The sequence below is a fragment of the Episyrphus balteatus genome, chromosome 2 (genome assembly GCF_945859705.1).
Source record: "Episyrphus balteatus chromosome 2, idEpiBalt1.1, whole genome shotgun sequence".
NCBI lineage: Eukaryota > Metazoa > Arthropoda > Insecta > Diptera > Syrphidae > Episyrphus > Episyrphus balteatus.
Genome location: NC_079135.1, coordinates 33179815 through 33202266, shown reverse-complemented (window position 1 = coordinate 33202266; position 22452 = coordinate 33179815). Strand labels below are relative to the sequence as shown.

At 29.0% G+C, this 22452-nt stretch overlaps 1 protein-coding gene across 6 annotated transcripts in view; it reads left to right on the top strand.

Annotated features, from left to right (window-relative positions):
- LOC129909192 (anion exchange protein 3) overlaps positions 1-22452 on the top strand; it is a 102662-nt gene that overhangs the window by 31135 nt on the left and 49075 nt on the right. For 4 of the 6 annotated variants that reach the window (XM_055986209.1, XM_055986213.1, XM_055986215.1 and 1 more), the window contains exon 2: positions 1192-1252. The exons of 1 other annotated variant lie outside the window; for it this stretch is intronic. The gene's annotated coding sequence lies outside the window, so the exon portion shown is untranslated. Of the gene's footprint in view, positions 1-1191; positions 1253-17290; positions 17309-22452 lie in introns of those variants that run through there. One more of the 6 variants, XM_055986210.1, reaches the window with a different exon arrangement.

Below are 22452 nucleotides of genomic sequence, written 5' to 3'. Positions count from 1 at the left end.
TTGACACTTGTGTATGGAGATACAATTAATTTGAATTTGTTGTTATTTTAAATTTTTTCTGAGTGAAGGCTTAAAATAATAAACAACTAATAATTTTTGAAAGATCCGAATCGCTAATGAAATTCTTTCTATGAGATGTTGAAGGTTTTTCTATTAATAAAATGTGTGCTTAACATATTATTGAGTCTATATCATAGGTGAAGAAAATTCGTGTTTACTTGTCCTACAACACCAAATCGACCACAGAACTTCGAAGTTCGGATTCGAAGTTCAAAGTTATCAATATATAACTATAAGTTTAAAGGGTCAAGGCATTATCTTCAATTTTAAGAAGTTATTTTAGCTTAAGTATAACAAGCCTTTACATAAGTCTAACAATTAATTAAAAATAACTTCAAGAATTTCTGGAATTAACCCCTTGTAACCCAACATCGTACATTTGAAAATTAATAATGTCAATCGATTGGCCTTTACCTATAATAAAACACGTATTTTTTAAAAATTTAATAAACTCATTATTTACTTAGTTATTTCGATTTTAAGGGAGTAAAAAAATAATTTTAACTAATTTTTTTTCATATACAAATTCAAAAATTCCAACAAAAAACTATCTAATATTTATTTTTAGGCACTTTCCTAAATTCCAAAATTAAAATCCCGTTGGTTTATCCAGAAAAACTATTTTTTCTGAACTTGGTAGTTTTTACACAAATTTGCTCATTTTCAAAAAAAGCCCAAATTTCAACATTAACTTCCAATTAAAAATTATTGGTTCCATTTATTAGAAATATGGCGTATTATTTCGATAGAGCATTACTCAAAGATTATGTTAGAAGCTTCAAACGGAAAAAAAATATAGTTTTTACAGCTTTTGTACGATCTTTTTCGGTTTGTTACAGAAATGTCACATGGGGCTACAAGGGGTTAAGTTTGAAAAAGTATATTTTATTTCTGACGTTTTAAGAGTATGTTGAGGTCCGAGCCGATACATTACTCTCCATTAAGTTTTATTGAAATTTACTATGCTCCAACATACAACTTTTGACTTTTATGTTATTGAAATTATGTTATCAAAAAGATGAGAGAACTTCCGACAGTAAATTCACTTGAAAATATCCCCTTTCTAATAGCTTTTCATAGTCACTTTCAATCTTCAAAAATCTAATGATATTTTTTTCTTTTTTTTTTCAGTCGCTGTCTTTCATCGGTTAGCACTTCTCCTCATATCGAACTTTAAAATTGTTCCAGAAAAGTAAGTTCAATTAAAAAATTTTCTATTCAAAACCGTGTGTTCATTAAAAATATACATAAAAAGAAAAAAAAAAAACAACCATAATTTCCTATAATACAAACAAACATTCAAAAAACAAAATCTTCATTCATTCAAAATTTTGTGTGTAACGTACAACGCGCACAGGTTTTCCACAAATTCCCATTCACTTTGAATAGCCATTCACCTTTAACAAAATTTACTCAAACAAAATATAACCAAATCAACCTCGGTCCACATTTTTACGAATTCACTCGAACCAAAAAAAAAATCAAACATTTTATAAATTACAAAAACAAAATACAAGTATTTCAAGGATGCCATTGAGAGAATGACCGAGAAAATGGATTGTCTGCTGAACATTTTTAGAACATTCAGAACCAGACTCCTAGTCCTCAGTTTGTTTCACTCAACCAACTGAACCAACATCATAATCGACTACGCGACGTTGACGCAACTCTCACAGAGTTAGTCATTGCTCTCAAATCTAATATTACTTCAGAATTCAAATTTAGATATGTACATCTCCTGCTGCTATTGATGCATTAACCCCCTCCTTCGCCAACCGCCAACCGCTACCAGTGCAACATTGCACGATTGAACTTCAAATTGCATAAATCGCAGACAAAAAACTAGTTTTGCCAACGGCATCAAGTGAAGCTGTTGTTGCACCCAATACCAACGACGTATATATAAGATGAAATCAACCTGAGTTGCAACTTGTAAGTGCAACTATAGGCAACACAACCCGCACATAATTGCATTCACGTGTTCGCATTGAAACCAAATCGCTCACTCCACTCACAAATCACTGGGACAGTAGTTCAAATGTTTCAAAGCAGCAAAAACTTGTTGTCGATCTAAAAATATAAGCAGGTACCAAAAGCTATTAAGAGGCCCACAAAATGTGTATAGCGTTAGCGGCTATTAGGTCTACCCTTCACCTCGAAGCACGTGCTTGCTTCGCTTCGCTACTTAGCAAAAGCTACTTAACTTACTCATCAAGAATTATGATAATTTTACGTCTGCTCTGCTCAGTGTTGACACCTAATAAAATGGCTTCTGTGCAGAGATCAGATTATCAACAACTGGTCTTATTCTCTGCGCCTACCTTACCTACCAAACCAACCTACCTGCTGTGGGGTTTGGCGTTTTCATTTTCGTCTTCGCTTCTTTTTTGTTGTTATTAACCGCGAATTAGGTAAACAGTTAAAACTACGTAATCATTTTATTCAAGCCTCTAACCGCAAACAATAGAGACTCTCAGATTTGAAGATTTTTGTTGGTTTAAGATTTCCGTTTGTTTATAAACATTTTTAAACAACATGCTAAGTGGGTAAGTTGAATTATTATGAGGTATCGGGGACGACCGACGCGCGGGTAGATATCGGGCGAGCCCGCTGTATAAGATGATTGTATATTTGCATTGTATCAATCAGCCCACATGGAATGTCAATAAATTATACGCTATTATAATATATTGTGTAGACATTTGAATAGCGGATTTTGCTTGCTGTTGTGTGGCTGGTATACATTTTAGCGGTAGTTTTGTTAGGGGGCTAGGCAATTAAACAAATGCAATAGTACCTTTAAAGTTGTTGGTGAGAATAAGAATAGTGCTGATGAATTTAAGAGCGTTTGTTTGAGAATTCTCTTCAGAACTTATTAAATGGAAGAGAAAATGGTGTTCACTTCACAAATAAAAATATTTCAGTTGAATATAAGAGAAGATAAAGAGTGAGAAAAAGAATTTTATAAAATTACCTTTGTTTAGAGTTGCCACCAGTAATTTTGAATAGGTTTCCATATAGTTGAACCATGAAAAAAAATGGTAATAATTGTTTCGAAATAACAATTTTGCTGTTAGATTTTTTTAACTAATGTCTATTGCCAATGGTTTACAAAGACCAAATTTATTCCTATCTTATTTCAATTTGTGTTCAATTGTAGTTTACCGTCGAGAATTTCATTCGAGATCTTATAATTAACTTACATATTTAACTTATACATTACGTACGTTTTGATGTCAGAGTGAAATGAAGGTTTAATTAGAAGCTCATGGAAACTTTTAGAGGGGCTGCTAGTTCGTGCATTGCAAGAAGTGATCCGTTTATGGCTTTGCCGTCATCTAAAAACAAGAAATGAAGCATGAAATTAAATAAATTAAAAAATAGTATAAACCGATAGTAGGTACCTTTTGTTTGCTGGTTTATTTAAAAAAATCCTTTTGATCATCTTCACTTCTGAGGAAAAGAAACCAAATTATATAAAATTTAAATTAATGTCTAGACATTTGTGTATATTTTCTGATAATCTTTGTAAATCAGTTTTTGTTTTATTTTTTCTATCAAAGTGTTTGAAATTTTGTGTCTTTTATTAAAACTTATTTTTTTAAATGTATTTTGAAATTTATAAAAAAAGTCGAAAGGACTTAGGCCCAATTTATTCACTCTCCATTATTTTTAAAGGCTCCATTAAAAATTATAAAACTGTCAAATCGCATACAAATTTTAAAATTTCCCTTTTTTAATGGCGACTTTTAATTTAATGGAGTGTGAATAAATTGGACCTTAATGTCTAACTAATTTTGATGAATGAAAACTTTTTTTTATTCAGCATAAATAGAACAATAAAACTGTTTATAAAAAAAAATTTTCAAAACACAAAAAATAGCGTAAAACGGTCTCCGAACTCTAAAAAAACTGTGAAAAAATGTTATATTTTGAGATTCAGCCCATAAAATCTACACCCAATTTGGTGCTTGAGCATAATTAAAAAAAATAAATCTGAAATCTGAAAACATTAAAAAACGGTTTTTTGACGATAACTTGAAATTTTAATGGTCTACGAAAAATATCAAGTGCCGAAATATGATATACTCAGTAATACCTACAACCTCTGCTAGGTCACTTACAAAGTAATTGACATGATTTTTATTTTGTAAAACAGTGTTATTAATGGTAAATGTACCTGCCATAGAACCGTTTTCTCCTGACTTTCTCATAAATAACTAAGCCGATTTCAACCCATAACCGTCTTAGTAGCCATAAAATAAAAATTTTCAAAACTTTTAGACTTGCAATAATAAAATCAATTTTTTTTTTTTGAAAACTTGTTTTGAAATTTAATGTATCGAATAATAATTTCTTCACAACCAAAAAAAAAAAACGCTTCCTAAAATTTTCGAAAAAAAAACAAAAATTCTTTATTATGCAAGAAACAAAATGGCATACCTACTCAGTTTTAAAATTTAAACCATGTTTTCTTTGTTAAAAAAAAAAACGATTTTTAATCCTTCTTTACATTTCTTATTCAATTAATAGCCCAGGTAAATTAGTAAATTAAATCGAATTTTTCGCGGGACAAAATTTTTTTCATCTTTTCCAAGATGGCGGCTGTTCCCAGCCTCCAATTATCCCAACAAATTGACTTTTATGATAAGGACAACCACCCGAACACATTCCATGAAAAAAATTTTGTCCCGCGAAAAATGCGATGAAATCTATATTTTGACTAATTTCCTTGAGCTAATGATAAATTTTATTAAAAATTTTGTTTTATGGACGCTATAAGAAACTTTAACATTCTAAGCAACTTGGACCATTTTGTATGAGAGGTACAGTGGCCAGCATTCTAAGCGAGAAAGAAACAACTTTCAGAAACAACAAATCCGTGGATACGTTAAGGCTGTGGAAATGTGTATAGACGGATACAAATGCACAGGCGCACAGACTGACGTACAGAGTTACGAAAACCACATTTTTGGTCCATCCTCAAAATGTAATTTTTTATTTTGTTTCTATAGAATAGAGCAAGTAAAAAGATTTCGGTGTATAACATACCAGACTCACCTTGAGTTAAGTAATACGATTCGCGAAATCTGAAGTCCGTGTCATTTTTCGTCATTTTTCAATAAATTTAATTTTTTTATATTTTCTAGAAAAAAAGACATTCAAATATTTGCAACGATATACAATTAAGATTTTCTCGTCCAAATCAATATTTACGTTGGTAAAATGAGAACAGGGTTGAAGTTATATTTTTCATAACAAAACCTATTTCGTACTCGTGTGAATATGCCTTTTTAAATTTAGTAGGCTCACGCCATAATAATTCAATGTAATCGCTGAATTGGCTAAATTTTCATTTTGGAACTTGTCAAAATGTAAATTTTCAATCTAATACCAACGTCGGAAAAGGTATTTTTTGAAATTTTGAAATTAAGGAAATACTAAAACATGTTTTTTATTTTCTTGTAAAAAATTAAATGTCTTTCTAAAATAATTAGGAAAATTAAAACTTCCTGAAAATTACCGAGATTCTTGGCTCGTTTGCAGTGGTTAAAAGTAGTAAAATTGTTGCCCCTAAATCCAAATTTTTAAGGGCGTAGTGATTGTTTTACTTTAAGCGTTACTTTGAACTCCCTGGAGACATTTTTCAACCTTTACCTACACCGAAAAAAAAAACCAATATCAATTTAACATTTTTTAAATATCAAATTAACATTTTTTAAATATCAGCCAAAAATGCTCTATAAAATGTGTTTTATAATATTTAAAATGTTAAAACAACATTTTTATTATCAGGATGATATTTAAATGTCACATTTTGGAAATTTTTTTTTGATATTTTATTATCAATTTTTCATATCAATTTCTAATTCCAAATTATTGAAAAATATTAAATAAAATATTCTTAATGTGTACTAATTTAAAGGCGCTTTGTGTTTTTTCGAAGTAAAATGTATGATTTACTGAGAAAATTTGATCGGCACTAAGATTTTACTTCACATAGTTTGGGAGAAAATAACAAAACAATAATTATATCACCTATACTATAATAGAAAAAATAATATCACCATTATTTTGTAAAGAATATTCCCTTTCAATAATGTTTTGAAAAAAGAAAGAAAATTCTTAAAATAATAAAAATAATAAAAATGAAAAGGAAAGAAATAGGTTTCATTATAACAAACTAAAACGTAAAATGTAGTCAACATTGACATTTTAAATGTCAAAGTGAAATTTTCACTATCCACTTAAACTTAAAAAAATGTCAAAATGATATTTTAATTGTCAAAGTGAAATTTTCACTATTCCACCTGAAATTAAAAAATGTCAAAATGATATGATAAAATATCAAAATTGATATTTTAATTGTTGGACGACTTTTGTCACTGAAAAATGTTAATTTGATAGCTGTTATTATCAAATTTTTTTTTCGGTGTACTGTTGATTATGTAAAAGTAGCAAGATAGATAGAAAAAGTTTGTTTTTCCTTTGAGATAGGTAAGCATTTTGTATACACTGTATTGGCAATCTTAGTTTAAAGTGCATGTGCGTGCTACGGTGTTTCATTTATAATTTTTATTGAAATTAAAAGAAAATTGCTTTAAAATCAATAAATGTGTCATAATTTTTAACCGAACCCCTTTGTTAATATTTTAATTTTAAATTAACTACCAAACACAATTTCTCAGCAAAATTGTTAAACTTATTGTTCTTTATTAAACTAGAACCTATAAATTGCCATTAATGTGGGAAAAAACACTAAGTAATAGAGTGCATCACAATTAACAACAACAACAACCACTTTCATCTAACGAATGTCAACCAATCATGTCATGACAAAAATAAAAAAAAAAAATAACTTAAACCCACGTATAAATATCACAAAAAACGTGTACATTATTATCTGGTGTTGTTACTTATTTTTTTAATGAGATCATTAAGCGCCAGTCGGTCGATAGATAAAAATAAAAAAATCAAGGGGTCTATGTATCTTTAGATAGAAAATATATACGAGAGTATGGATAGTATCTATATTATATCCATTCACGCTATTGGAAAACATGTTCACCGTCATTTTGCTGTGTGAACGAAGCACGAAACATCAACAAAAATACAAAAATAAAAAAAAAATAAGAAAGAAAATCACGAGTGTTAATCAAAAATAACACATTTCAAATCGAGACAAATCGTCGCCAATGTTTTCAGTTTTTCTCTTTTTATTTTCATGGAAAAAGTAAAAACCAACCACTAGCGGCTGCACCCAATTCAATCTAAATCTAATCCACGCTATAAATAAAAAGTGTGAAATGAACAGATTTTAATAAATTTATTATCAAGACTGCGTGATGTTGAATAAATTTGGTTGATTTTTTACTTTTAGGTATACGATAGGTTCCAGTACTGGACTAACAAAAAAGGGCCCCTAATTTGAGCTCAAGGCCATTTTTGTTCTACTCAAATGAAATGTAGTTTAATTTCTCATATCACAATCAATTTTCTAATTTGACAGTCACAAGTTCTCAAATAAAAAAAATCAGTGCAATGTACACGAGGTAGAAGAATCGAAATAGATCTAACTTTTTTTTCTTCCATCACCTTCAAATCCATTTGTTTGTATATGACAACATATAATAAATTTTATATCATTAAAGGTTGTTGTTTAAGCTTTAAATATTATCTTCAATTATGACTGTCCTACATCTACAAAAAGAGCTAGAATTTTTGGAAGCTAATCAATTTTCATCCAAAAATGCAAAAAAATCAATCTTTTTTCTCTTCTAACATCAATAAATCCATTTTTTTAAATAGTAACATAATTAATTTTATATTATCTGAAAGCTTATTATTTCACCTTTTATATGACGTTTCAAACATATTTCTACGATGCCTACAAAAAAGTAAGAATTTCGTAAAACCAACCATGTCGAAATTTCAAACTGAGATTACGGTACTTTTTACACTGGTGACTGGTCATCGGCAACAGATCTCCACAGGTGTTTTGAGGTATTTTTCAAGTACCTATATCAAATGAATTTTATTAATGTTAAATCAAATTTGTATATGTTCTAGATCAAAAAATATAACATGATTAGAAAAAGAACATCTTTTCACTGTTATCTCAGGTTTTTGAATATGAAATTAATTGAAATTTTGTACAATTATTGTTTATTTTATTACCTATCTACATTATAAATTTCATTTATCTATCTATTGAAACAAAAAAGTTATAACCAATTGGTTTTTCCTGTCGCTTTTTCGTTTCATCGTTTTTCAAATCACTACGATACTAAAGAAGTTTTGACTCCGCAAACCTTCCCTCTGTGTTAAACCAAAAAAAAAAAAAAACTAACCTAACCTGAACTGAGGCCTCTAAAGTTCCAATCCAGCAATGTAAAACTATTCATTAATTTTAATAGCAACGATGCGAGATTGTCATAAAAATAAAACACTAACTTGTTTAATGTCCATAAAAAATCCACCACTCTACTATGAAAGAGATTTGCAAATCAAAGCAAACATTTCTCGTCAACTTTAGACTATCTATAGACTTAAAGATACATTTCATTCATAATTAAAAGAGTGTATTTTCAAAGTATTCAAAAATGATTCATTAAATTAGTCAAACAATAGACTAATTCTCACTTTACATTCACTATTTATTATTGACATTCCATCCACACACTACCTGCCTACTTTGTACCTATCTTGATGTAATTTTACACACTTAAAGTTTATTGCTCTTCAAATTAGAATAATTATTACGTGTTTCTGTTCTAGGTGTAGAAAATTAGTTAGTTTTTTTAGTTTTAATTATACAATTTTTGCCATATAGACTAATTAATTAGCTTGAGGAGTAAGTTATGAAAAGAAAAAGTTTTCTTATTGAATAAGTTTGTTCTTCGTCGAATTTTTGTGTGTCTGTCGTATATTTTGTATGCCTTTGGGTTTTTATAGAGACATTGTGGTAGATGGTACCTACGCAAAAGGAATATTGATATTGAATTTCATACGCTCCAAATGTTAAGGTGAATAATTGAGATACTTTAAAGAACTTTGAAAGTAATTTTAATTATTTAAGAAATTTCTTTAGTACGTTTGACAATAAAGTCTCGAGTTAAAATTTTTAGTTTTTCTGAGAAATTGATTTTAAGTTTAAAATATATTTTGAACTAAAAGCCTTAATAGAGCAAGATCCCAGGGCCGCCAGACATTACTTATTTTCTCAAGAAAAAAATGTATGGAATTACGTAGTGCTAGGACATACTATTAGTGAATGGATACTGGCTATCTTGTGCCGACGGCCATTTTACCACTAACAGGTGCTAAAGGTACGAAAAATACGTAGTTAGATTTCTTATTTTCTCAAGGCTGATTTTTATATATGATACTCAGGGAACTAATACATTAATTTTTGTAAGCTGCCAGACCCGTCGGATGGGCCTAACACCTTGCCAGACACGCATAATAGGAATCAGGAAAGTTAGATTTTATTATATGGGGGTCTGGGAAAAAATTTATAAAATATTTTGACTTCAGGACTCGAAAGAGTATCAAGACACGCGTCGAAAACCACATTTTGCACAATCGCATCCAGAGTCATTTGGCCGCCATTTTGTTTTTTTAATAAAAATTGCAATTTTTCACATAACTCACGTATTTTTGAATCTACAGAAAAAAAATGTATTGCAAACTTGAAGATAATTTAATTTACTACAGTATATGTTAAATTACTTTTTTCGATTATACCTTCGGTTTAAGAGTTAGGGTGGTTTTTTTTTGAAACCATATTTTCGTCATATCTCATTTATTTGAGCTTTTTTGAAAATTAACTTGAAGTAAAAGTTGTAGATCTTTTTATTACCTTCAATTATTACCTTAACGGTTTTTCGATTTGACAGTCCGTTTTTGATCTGCAGGAAAAAAACTTCAAAAAGGTTCCAATTTTTTAATATAGGAAAAATGTTCTAGTACAGGGTAATTTGCATTAGATATAACAACAACCTAGGCGTGTAGGTTGCACTCAGACAAGAAAAAATCGTATAACTAACACTGCCAGACCCATTCCGACAGCCATTTTTTTTGCCAGACACCTTAAAGCTTTGAAAAAAATAGTTTAACTTTACTTATTTTCTCAAGCTTCATTTTTATACATGATACTCAGGGAACTAATTCAATAAAATTATTTTGTTAGCTGCCAGACCATCGGATAGGCCTGACACCTTACCAGACACGCACAAATGCTCGCTAGATTTGTTATTAATAAAATCTAATGGGTCTTCCGTAGTATTGAAGTAAAATGTTTACGCTTAATAATACCAATAATTACTACATTATTAAAAATATATACCTACCTTTAAACTCATAAGGAATTAGTTCCATGGGTATCATGTATAAAAATGAAGCTTGAGAAAATAAATAAAGTAAAAAATTTTTTTTTTTAAAGCTTTAAGGTGTCTGGCAAAAAAAATGGCTGTCGGAATGGGTCTGGCAGTGTTAGTTATACGATTTTTTCTTGTCTGAGTGCAACCTACACGCCTAGGTTGTTGTTATATCTAATGCAAATTACCCTGTACTAGAACATTTTTCCTATATTAAAAAATTGGAACCTTTTTGAAGTTTTTTTCCTGCAGATCAAAAACGGACTGTCAAATCGAAAAACCGTTAAGGTAATAATTGAAGGTAATAAAAAGATCTACAACTTTTACTTCAAGTTAATTTTCAAAAAAGCTCAAATAAATGAGATATGACGAAAATATGGTTTCAAAAAAAAACCACCCTAACTCTTAAACCGAAGGTATAATCGAAAAAAGTAATTTAACATATACTGTAGTAAATTAAATTATCTTCAAGTTTGCAATACATTTTTTTTCTGTAGATTCAAAAATACGTGAGTTATGTGAAAAATTGCAATTTTTATTAAAAAAACAAAATGGCGGCCAAATGACTCTGGATGCGATTGTGCAAAATGTGGTTTTCGACGCGTGTCTTGATACTCTTTCGAGTCCTGAAGTCAAAATATTTTATAAATTTTTTCCCAGACCCCCATATAATAAAATCTAACTTTCCTGATTCCTATTATGCGTGTCTGGCAAGGTGTTAGGCCCATCCGACGGGTCTGGCAGCTTACAAAAATTAATGTATTAGTTCCCTGAGTATCATATATAAAAATCAGCCTTGAGAAAATAAGAAATCTAACTACGTATTTTTCGTACCTTTAGCACCTGTTAGTGGTAAAATGGCCGTCGGCACAAGATAGCCAGTATCCATTCACTAATAGTATGTCCTAGCACTACGTAATTCCATACATTTTTTTCTTGAGAAAATAAGTAATGTCTGGCGGCCCTGGGATCTTGGACTATAAGAAGTTGAAGTTGCTTAGCAATATTGACAAAGATTTGATTTATAAGTGATACAAAACTCATTTTCATACAAGATACCTATATTATATGCATATATTTTGAAGTTAATTTGAGACTCAAAAAGAATCTAGACTCTAAAAAACTTAAATTTTCAACATAGATCCTTGTTTAAAAAAAAAAAAAATGTTCCGTCAGATGGTATATATTGATCAGGAAGTAATATAATTTTTTTTCTCATTAAAATTTGTATTAGTTCTTCCTTCTAATTTATACTGTCTATTTATATACATAGTTTTATGAAATTTTAATTTTTTTTTTTTTTTACTAAAAATTAATAAAACTTCAATTTCTTTCAAAAATTCCACCTCTCAAACGAACTTTTTGTCAAACGCTAGAACAGACTCGCAATATGAAATCATTTAGTATTTATGGATAAATATTTGATTCATTATTAGCTTTCTTTTTAATGAAACGATATTCTAACTTATAGAAGTCAAAGTGGGATATATCAAATAAAAACTAAAAATAGGTAACATGAAACTTTTTTAAACATAAATAAAATGCTCTTGCTCTTATGGTAAAATTAGCATAAACTAGAAGAAAGAACAAACAAAGAATTAATTTTTTTTCGAAAATTGTACGAACCGATTTACAAAAACAAAAACAATTTTTTTTGTTTAGGTACGAGTAACACAATTTTTCAAAAAAAAAAAAAAAAAAAAAAATTGGTAAAACATTATGAAAAAAATAGTTAATCCACAAATGAAAACAAACTTTCAAGAAAATTCATAAATCGGTTTTGTGTGGTTTAATTTTTTGGTTTAAAAGTCCAAAATGCATATTTTTAAAACGCCTTTGAACAAAAAATTTCGTTAAAATCTGTTAATTGGTTTTCGAGAAATTCAAAAGAAAAATTGTTCTATTGCAAGTACCTACCGTCAATATTGGTATCTGAAAAGTAGGATTTTATCTGTACCTATGGTAAATTATAATTGCCTTTTGATATTTTTTTTTATTTGGCCCTTAGAAAAACGGCTATAGTTTCTATGTAACTATTTAAGATTATATATCCAATAATAGGGATTTAAAAATAAAATTTGATAGTTTGAGCCTTATATTAAAACACTTGACCAAATACTCACTACAAAAGATTGGTGCAGTTCCAGAATTTGGTATTTCAAAGAAAATCAAGAAACCAATGTATTTATCATTCAAATCGAAGTTTTACTTGCGAAAGTTGAAAACATCATTAAAAAAAAGCAATAGAATATTTTTTAAGAAATAAATGAATTTGTCAACAAACAGAATTTCTACTAAAAACCATAATGCATTTGTTTTTTTAGGAAAAAAATCTATTTTTATTGAATTTTTCACCAGCTGCGGTTTGAATGCCTACACGAGACTTCAAAATACACATTTAACCTTGCAAACTGTTTTTTTTTTTGCATTTTATTATTTAATATTTTTTCGCTGTTCAAACATATGTATTTGTTTTGACGGAAAATTGGCCTTGACTAAGAATTCAAAATGACAAAAAAACAAAAATACAGTATTTTTAATGTTTAATATATATTCGCTATCCATAAATCTTCTGCCTTAATGTTTCATCTTTCAATTTGGCATTTAAATTTGTTTATGCGTAATGGAAAACACAATAGAAAGAAATTTTGAGGACAACCACTACTAAAATAAAAAGAAGAAAAAGAAAAATCATTAAGCTGCCAAAAAAAAAACTAAAAAAAACATATCCGAAAAAAAGTATGGTTAGCATAGGAATGTCCTCCACAGAGTGAGCTTAGGCATTCTCAAGGTCATATCCGGGATTAGCATATATAGTTTTTTATTTAGATTTCTAATTTTAGACAACTATATTAATTGTATTATGTGTTGTATTTTTTGTCAATTCGAAAATGTAAAATTTTTGATTTACATATTTCTTCCTTAGTACCTTTAATTAATTTGAACGTTTTTTGTCGAAACCACGTGAATACAAAAAAAAGTTGGTATATTTCAATTTGAAAACATACAAAAAACCAAAACCAACAAAAACAACAAAAACAACCAAAATTGTTTACATTTCACAATTTCCATATCAATTCGCTTGAATTCATTGAAAGAAAACTACTTAACAAAAAAAGAATAGGTACCTCCTATCTACAATCAAAGTCTCAAATTGATTAACGATTACAAATTACTTTAAATTAGTGAAGACAGCTAGCGAACGGGAGAGTCTATATACCAGGGAATAAAGGTAATATCTGACAATAATTTAAACAACGCAAACGGTTTGTTGTGGTTCCAAAGAATGTTCTATTTTCAGCAACAGTCGAGTCGCGTCGGAATCAGTCTTTTAGGTATTTATTATGAATACATAAAAGAAAACTACACTCAGAGAAAAACACGAGCAGAATAAAAAAGTGTCGACTGAATAATTTTCTCACTTAAATAAAAAAACCGTCATACGAAAAGTCGTAAAATTGATTTCTTTTGTGATTTCTTCAAAATAGAAATTTTAAATTGAATATTTTTGTAGATTTTGACAAGGTTTTAAATATTTTCTTAAAAAAACCCAGCAAGTGAATGTTTCTAAAAAGGCAATGATTTAAAACGTAACTTCAACACTACAGTTTGTTTCATAATTATACGAAGAGGGACATCTGATGATGCCCTGTTTAAATATTTTAATAAACTTTTTCTTTCAGTGTACTCGAATTTTACTAAACAAATAAGGCAAAAAAATCCATTACTTAACTGTGGGGACAGAGAATGATTTGCGCTTTTAAAAGTGAATGAAAATCAATCAATGTCATGAGTCTTCTGTCTAGAAAATCATAAATTTCTTTTGATATGTAGGTAACACGAGTTAAAGTTTGATTGAATATCTATAAAGGCAATAGAAAAATTATAATTTTTTTTATAATTTTGATTTCTATTAAACATTTTGGCTTACGAATTTCTAATTGATCTTTTTTAGTTGTTATAATTAAATCCCGACAATCAAACTTCACATTTTTTGATGAAATAAGCTTGGAACAATCAGAAGCTCATCATAAATGCATACCTCTGTTAGTGGCAAGTAAACAAAATAATAAAACCTCCCACAAGCACAATATAAAACAAAATATTATGAACAAATTTACAAATTGTAGGAGTACAACAAAAAATCATTTGTTTAAAACATTGATTAACAATCACGATTGCGGAGCACTGGTCCGAAACAATGTTTTTAAACCCATTTTCAAGTTAATAAGTTTGCTTGCAAGCTAATAGATTTATTATGAACAAAGTTTGAATCTGAAGAAGTTGAATGCGTTGCTCATTATGGTAGCAAGTTGAAAGAGTCGGTCCAAGGAAGACATTTGAGAGCATAACGTACAAAGATATGCTGAATATATTCGATTCGGTTTTAATATACTACTAAAAGACTCCATACTTATGAAGCGTACTCAAGATGGCGTCGTACGTAGCAGTTGTACAAATGTATAGTAACAAAATACTTTGCCCAACGTTTAATGAAACCAAGCATTAACTCGCTGCATTTTTATAAGATTAATGTGCACAGTACCTAAATTCTAAATTTGAACTAAATTTGGCTGCGTAAAGGGAAAGAACACACCAATTACTTAAACTGTCAACATCGCTTTCTAGAAGGATACGGTCATGGTGAGACTTAATTTCTTAGCAAATTTTCATGTCATCAGCAAATATGAGAATCTCACTTGAAGTTATGCATTAGATTACTTCATTTATAGCTAAAATGAATAAATATGGACCTAGGTGGCTTCCCTGAGGAACTCTAGAGTTGAAAAACAGTTACTAAATTTGACCTGATAGGATCTTTGGTTAAGTTATGATTCTACCGTGGGTGGAAAACCAAAAGCTTTTAATTTGAAGATTATACAATGTTGATTAAATGCCTTTGAAAAGTCATCACATTTTTCTAATGCATTTTAACATTTTTTTTTAAGGATTTAAGGAGATTAATGTTAGCAGATCTTTTTCGTACAAATGCAATCTGCTTTTCAATATACTTATCAGATTTTACTGTAGAATTCAAACAAAAAATATTTATTTGTATATGAAGTTCATAATAATGAACGTTCTCATACATTTTATCAAAAAATAAAATGGTATGCTCATCAAAAGACAAACAAACTTTCTCTTTCCCTTAAAACAGAGCAGTGCTTCGTTTTCTCCTTATTCAATATTCAATAGCGTTTATATACAAAATAAAACATCAATTTTACTCTCGCGAAAAAAAATTTAAAAAAATTACAAGCAAACAAAAGTTCCTGTCGGAACTATTAATAAATTTTCATAAAATTAAATTCATGTAATGAAATGATCAAATGGGTGAATTGAAACAAATTGATTGAACACCTCTTTTGTATAGTACTTATACCCTTAACTCATTTACCTACCTGTCAAATAAATGTAAGTGTTTTTTTTTTTTCAACCCTTGAAAGTTACCGACAATATTTATTTTGTATATAGGGTGATTCCAACTTCAATCTTATTAAAATTTAATAGTATAAAATGAGCTTCGAATTTCGAATGTTTTGATCTAAGTTTATTTTTTCAAACTACCAACAATTTGTTCAAATGATGATCCAAAACTTTTATTTTTTACTCCACCTTTGAGCTTTTCTGGCTTTTAACAAAAAGTCAAGTGTTTGTAGTCCATCGTTTATTTTTAGTTTTAGTTTTAGTTTTTTTTTTCTGACCTGGCACCCTTTTTGGTTAAAGTTGAACCACCCTCTCTTACAATAACAAATAAGAATAAAACTCCAGATAACATAGAAGAGAAAAAAACAACAACTGTCCAACGAACAACGAAGATAAATCACAATTCATGACTAAAAATTCCAATAAATCATCAGAGTTTTTTGGCACTCAAAACTTTCAGTAATCCATTATAAAATTGATTGCTCAATTGTCAACAAGCACCAAGCAAAAGACTGGCGGGTTGGATTAATTTTTGGATTTTCACCTTGTTTTGAATTTATTCATGTGACAACAAAAATAAATTTAAAAAAAAAATAATAAAACATTGTTTTTCTTAAAGCTTGATCGATATAGACACTCAGATAGATAGATAATGTCACCTGAAGTGGCGGTAACATTCAAGAGCAGATTAAATTGACTTAAAAACTTCAAAAATGTCTACAGTTTAATTTTTTTGCTATCGAAATTTTTAATAAATTTGTTGCACATGGCATAAATTCTATTCTTTGATAATTATATAGAAGATAGTTGACTTTGATTTTATGGCCAAAATAAATAAATAATAAAATTTGTGGAGACTTTTTACTTCCCGTCTCGAATTTACTCATATTATATCTATTTTATGCACCATAAAATGTGTGAATATTTTTATCATACTATATGTATAATTAACGCATGCGACAGGCAAATTGTTAGTTAGATAAGGCTCTCACACAAACACCGTATCGTATAAGATCAATAATTCTGAAAATGACTTTTAATTAAAAAGTGAATTCGAATTATAGTGTATTAGAAAGTAAACAACTTCTTTGAGAAAAGGTTCACTTAATAAATAAATATTTTTTTGGAGAAAATAAATCAGTTGGTGCTTTAGTTCCTTCGAAGAGGGTTTATGCAAGTGCCTTCCGGTACCGAATTCTGAATAAATTTTTTGAAAATTGTGAATTTTTTTTGTAATGTAAAGTGTATACCTACTCGTACTTTTTAAGAGTTTCAGGTTTCAATATTTGTTTTAATTGAAGTGTTTTGAAGTTTTCATGCTGTGTTAAACTTTGCATTATGATAGTGTTTCGATACGTTTCTATTTCTGATCAATAAAAGACTATTTGATAGTAACTTTTTATCAGAGGAAATATTTTATCGGAATAATAAAATTATTTGTGGTGAGTTTGAGTTTTAATATTGGTCAAAAATTAACTGAGCTAATGTTTAAAATATGTCATACTCGTTACATTTTTGAATTGTTATAAAAACACAATTCTATTAAATAATATATTTTTAAGTAAAATTATTGTTGTTTTTGAAAGTTTACATGTCATAATCTCTCCACAATATGCACTCAAAGAAGTTGGATTTTTATATTTTGGATAGCATTTTTCAGTTTCAAAGCAATAAGTAAATCCATTTGAAACAACCGTTTTGGTATTAGGGAATGATATTCTACTGTGCTAAGAAGTTTTTGGTTCGTTCATCCTGTAAGGAACCGCATTTATATTGCATTTTTTTTTTAATTTTTAAGTAACTCTACTGTAAGTTGGCTGATGTACGTTCATAGAAACATTTTTTAGACATCGACAAATGTGTCAGTTTATTTTGAGTGTGATAAATCATTATTAGGTATTATTTGAACAATTTATTGAAAAAAGAAAAAAATCCTTTGAACTCAAAGAATGTCATGAGGAAAAACCAAAAAATATAAACTGGAGATCCGGTTAAGAAATGTGAATAAAACATTTTTTCCTTGCTGGATTATATTGGATTGTTAATATACATATTTTCTTTGAAAAAAAGTAATCAATTGATTTTTTTTATTCATGGGAAAAAGTCGTGGTGCTTTTAGTCTTCGGTAAGTAAACTATTTTCTATTCAATTACTAAACAAAATATAAGTCCGTTTAAATACTTCTAGGCTAAAATATGAAAAATTTAAAATATTTAGAGTGAGGAAGAAATTTTTCGAAAAACCACACAAAAGACAAAAAGACGCAAAAATTTCGGAATTTTTTTGAAGTGAAAACTTCTTTAGTATCGTAGTGATTTGAAACAAGATGAAACGAAAACGCGACACGACTTCAACTTGTTATAACTTTTTTGTTTTTATAGATAGATGAATGAAATTTGTACTGTAGATAGGTAATTAATTAAATAAATTATAATTGTACAAAATTTCAATTAATTTCATATTCAAAATTCGGAGATAACGGTAAAAAGATGTTCTTTTCCAACACACGTTATATCTTTTGATCTAGTGCACATACAAATTTGATTTAACTTTAATACGCATGCTGATAACATAACCTTTTATTTGATATATCAAACATAACGTTACGTGCTCTACAAGTTACACAATCTTAAATTAAAAAAAAATTAAAAATACCTCAATACACCTGCGGAGATCTGTTGGCGATGACCAGCTACCAGTGTAGGAAGTATCGTAATCTCAGTCTGGAAATTCGACATGGTTGACTTTAAAAAATCCTAACTTCTCTTGTAGACATCTTTGAAATAAGATTTATACATCATTATACAAGGTGAAACAACAAGCTTTCACATGGTTTAAAATTTTGTATAGGTTGTCAAACAAAAAAATTGATTTAATAGCATGAGAACATAAAAATAAATGTTTTTTTTTTGCTTTTTGGATGAAATTTTATCGAGTTTAAAAAATTCTAGCTCTTTTTGTGGATGTCTGATACACCTGATCGATATATATATTTTGAGATAGGACAATAAGCTTTCAGATGGTGTAAAAATTTCTATAGGTCGTTAGGGAAAAAAATGGATTTATTAGCGTGAGAAGATAAAAATAGGTGTTTTTTCGCTTTTTTTGATGGAAATTGATCGAGTTCAAAAAATTCTAGCTCTTTTTGTAGATGTCTCATACACCTGATCGATATATATATTTTGAGCTAAGACAAAAAGCTTTCAGATGGTGTAAAAATTTGTATAGGTTGTTAGGGGAAAAAATTGATTTAATAGCGTGAGAAGATAAAATTACGTGTTTTTTCGCTTTTTTTTGATGTATATAAGTTGTGATATAAAAAAACATGGATTTGAAAGTGATAGAATAAAAATAGGTAGATTTTTTCTATTATTTTTTTTTGCAAGAAAAATGATTTTTTAAGGTTTCACTTCTACCACGTGTGAATTGCACACTTGAATTTTTTTTTTTATTTCTAAATAAATCACTTTTTGGTCACATTTATAATTTTTTTATTTTTTTTATTTGAAATTCTTTAAATAGTTTGAAAAGTCCAATGGAACATAAGACAGAAGATTGCTTGCGCCAGGGGTAACCGATTTTCATCTTGATACTTTATTCAGTGATACTCTTTTAGAAATGATCGTCTGTTTAAAAGTATGTATTTCTTTAAACAGAAAAACTGCTAATAGATACAATTTTTCTTAAAATAATTCGGTGAAGGTAACCACTTGAAATTAGTCGGATTTAAACGTGCTCTTCTTCGCGATTACAAAAACATCCATGACAAGCATTTTACTTGTGCTTAAAAAAACTACTGATGAACCCAAAAATTCTTAATCGAACGTGGATGAAGCTAATTTTAAAAGGTAACGCCATGCCTTGCTTCGTTATGACATTTTTATATTTTTTTGTATTTTACCGTTATGTTGCAGTTCCCAAAAGAGTCAACCCTTAAATACCATATTTTAATTTAAAATATAACTTTTATTTGCATATAATGAAAATGCGGCTAATGTTTTTTTTTTAATTTGTTGCTGTTTTCCACTTTACAACTATTTTAATTCATAAACACAATTTCAAAACTTTTATTTTAAGTACACGCACAGAATCAATAATTTTCTGAATAATAATAAAATTAATTGATTTTTAATTGTTCAATCACATATAATAACCCTGCCTTCAAATACTCAACTCGAGCTACTTTCAACTATACATTGTTTAATTTATTAGGTGCAAAACTATTCTTGAATCAACTTTTAATGGCTAGAAAGAAAATCTTGAACATACGAGCAGTGTTGCCAGAATATTTTCGAGGCAAGGAGCCGATTTTGAAAAACCTTTCAGCCAAAAATATCCACTTTCAAATATGTTCCAAGAAAACCCAAAAAAAATTTTTTGACATGACATTTAAAATTTTTTTTTTTAAATTTACAAATAACTTTTGCTTATCGGACCTCAAGTATAATTATTTTCTACATTTTGTTGATATGCTCTGGTTTTCATGCTCATTTAAGGGCGTAAAATTAAATTTTAATTTAATTTTTAATGAAAAACTAGCTAACCCCACCCGCTTCGCTGAGTGCATTTATGAAAAAAATTGAACCTGTGTGAAAATAATTTAAAACCGAAAAAGTGAATTTATATTTTTTGCATTTATTCTAATGTTTTTTGGTTAGATCAATAACTCATATTTTCAACAATGGACTTTGCGCTTTATTTATGTTTAAAACGAATGTTTGAAATCAAAAAGCAAGTCCGACGGAATCATTTAAATTCGATGAATCAAAACATCTTTTTCTTTGAATTTTCCCACACAAAATGGTAGCTGCAATCAGAGTTGCCATTCAATCTCTACAGGAAGTCTGGTACCATTACAAAGTTTAGCTTGATTGATATTATATCATGATAATATAATTGGCGCTCCTATTGCAGAGTTCCTGGTTAATCGAAAGAATTCAATAACTCCGTCGGGTAATTAACTACATAGTTTTCACTTGTAATTGTGTCAACTGTTTTGTGTAGGCTAAAAATTTTTATTTAAAAATACAACTCACTGACTTTTCACTGAACGATAACAATTTGATAAAAAATCACAAAACTGACAGTAATTCTTCGCCGCCTCAACTGAACTTGCTAAATTTACAGACGTGATCGATCATCTAATCGATCACTAAAAGACACGTATTTAATATTGCAAGTGTTGCCAATTTTACTTGTTTTCATACAACGTAGTACAAAAACGGTCTTGCCCCCATAGGCGCTCTTGCCCCCACACGAACATTGTTCCAATATTTTTTGACTTTATCGCAAATCCATCAAGGCGAAATCTAAAGCTTCAACTGATTTTAAGTGCGCCATTGTGGTCTCATCAACACAATAACCTGACACTGTTGCAAAACTTTGGTCATTGCCAATTCTTTTGAAATATTTATAACATATAGGTGTTTTAAAGGCAACCTAAGAACAGAGTGAGCTGTATTGTTACCAATTTAATAACGTAGCATTAATTCCAAAAGAAGCCAGAGCCAGTGCTTTTTTATTTTTTAGATGTTCCAATGAATGTTTTCCCCGTACCATCAGGAACCAGGTGCATATGAAAAACACAAACCCAAACTCTGAATGATCACACCTTGTTTAATTGTTTCGTACACATACTTTTGTTGATCTTGAACTTCGGCACATTAGTTAACGCAAACATTTTTAGTTCAATCGTCCTTCCACTTGATCAAGAAAATCTTGCTCTGCACGATTTGGAGCAAACATTCCAAGTTGTGCCCGTGTTTTATTCGTAAAAATAAGACCGAAGATTAGAATTTGATTAAACATTTCATGTGTGTGCAGCCAAATTCGCACCCATGTGCCGACTGAAGGACAAACTATCGGTTTTAAATTTAGGCATTGTAGTCTGCTCTTAAGATTTTCAAGCTGCAACAACATGTAAAGAAAGTTCACCTGATTAAGCCCCCCGTGTGTTTCTCTTCCTGGCGAAATTTTCCTTTGCTGATCAGAAATTCATCAACTTTTATTATTTTATTAAACAACTTTAAGATCTCTAAAACATTTAAGCCTCAATTTATTCCCTCTCCATCATATTTAAAATCACCATTAAAAATTAAAAATCTGTCAAATCGCATACAAATTTTATAGTTTACCGTTTAAAGTTTCCCATTTTACGTTAAAAATCACAAAAAATTAAGAATTGAATATGGAAATATGTATGTAGAAATGGTCACACTTTTTAACTTAAAGTTTGTTTTGCTGACCAAACAAAAACACTTAAATATAGTAAAGAATTTTCCTGATTAGGTTTATTCCATTATCAGCTTACACATGTGGATTAAATGTCACACGACGCTTTTGATTTGCTGTATCCTGAGTAATGTTTTCTTAATAATAATGCCAAAGTCAGGCTTTAAACGATAATAATTAATAATTATTTTGAAAGCCTGTCTTAATAAATTTGTTTACAAATTAAGCTAAGCAAAAATTTTTAAAAAGCGAGAGTGTTTCTTTACTCGTACAAATTGACAGCTATGCAAAGATAGAAGAAAAGGTATTATTTTTTTTGATACAAACCATCTACATATTAATACCTATCAAACAA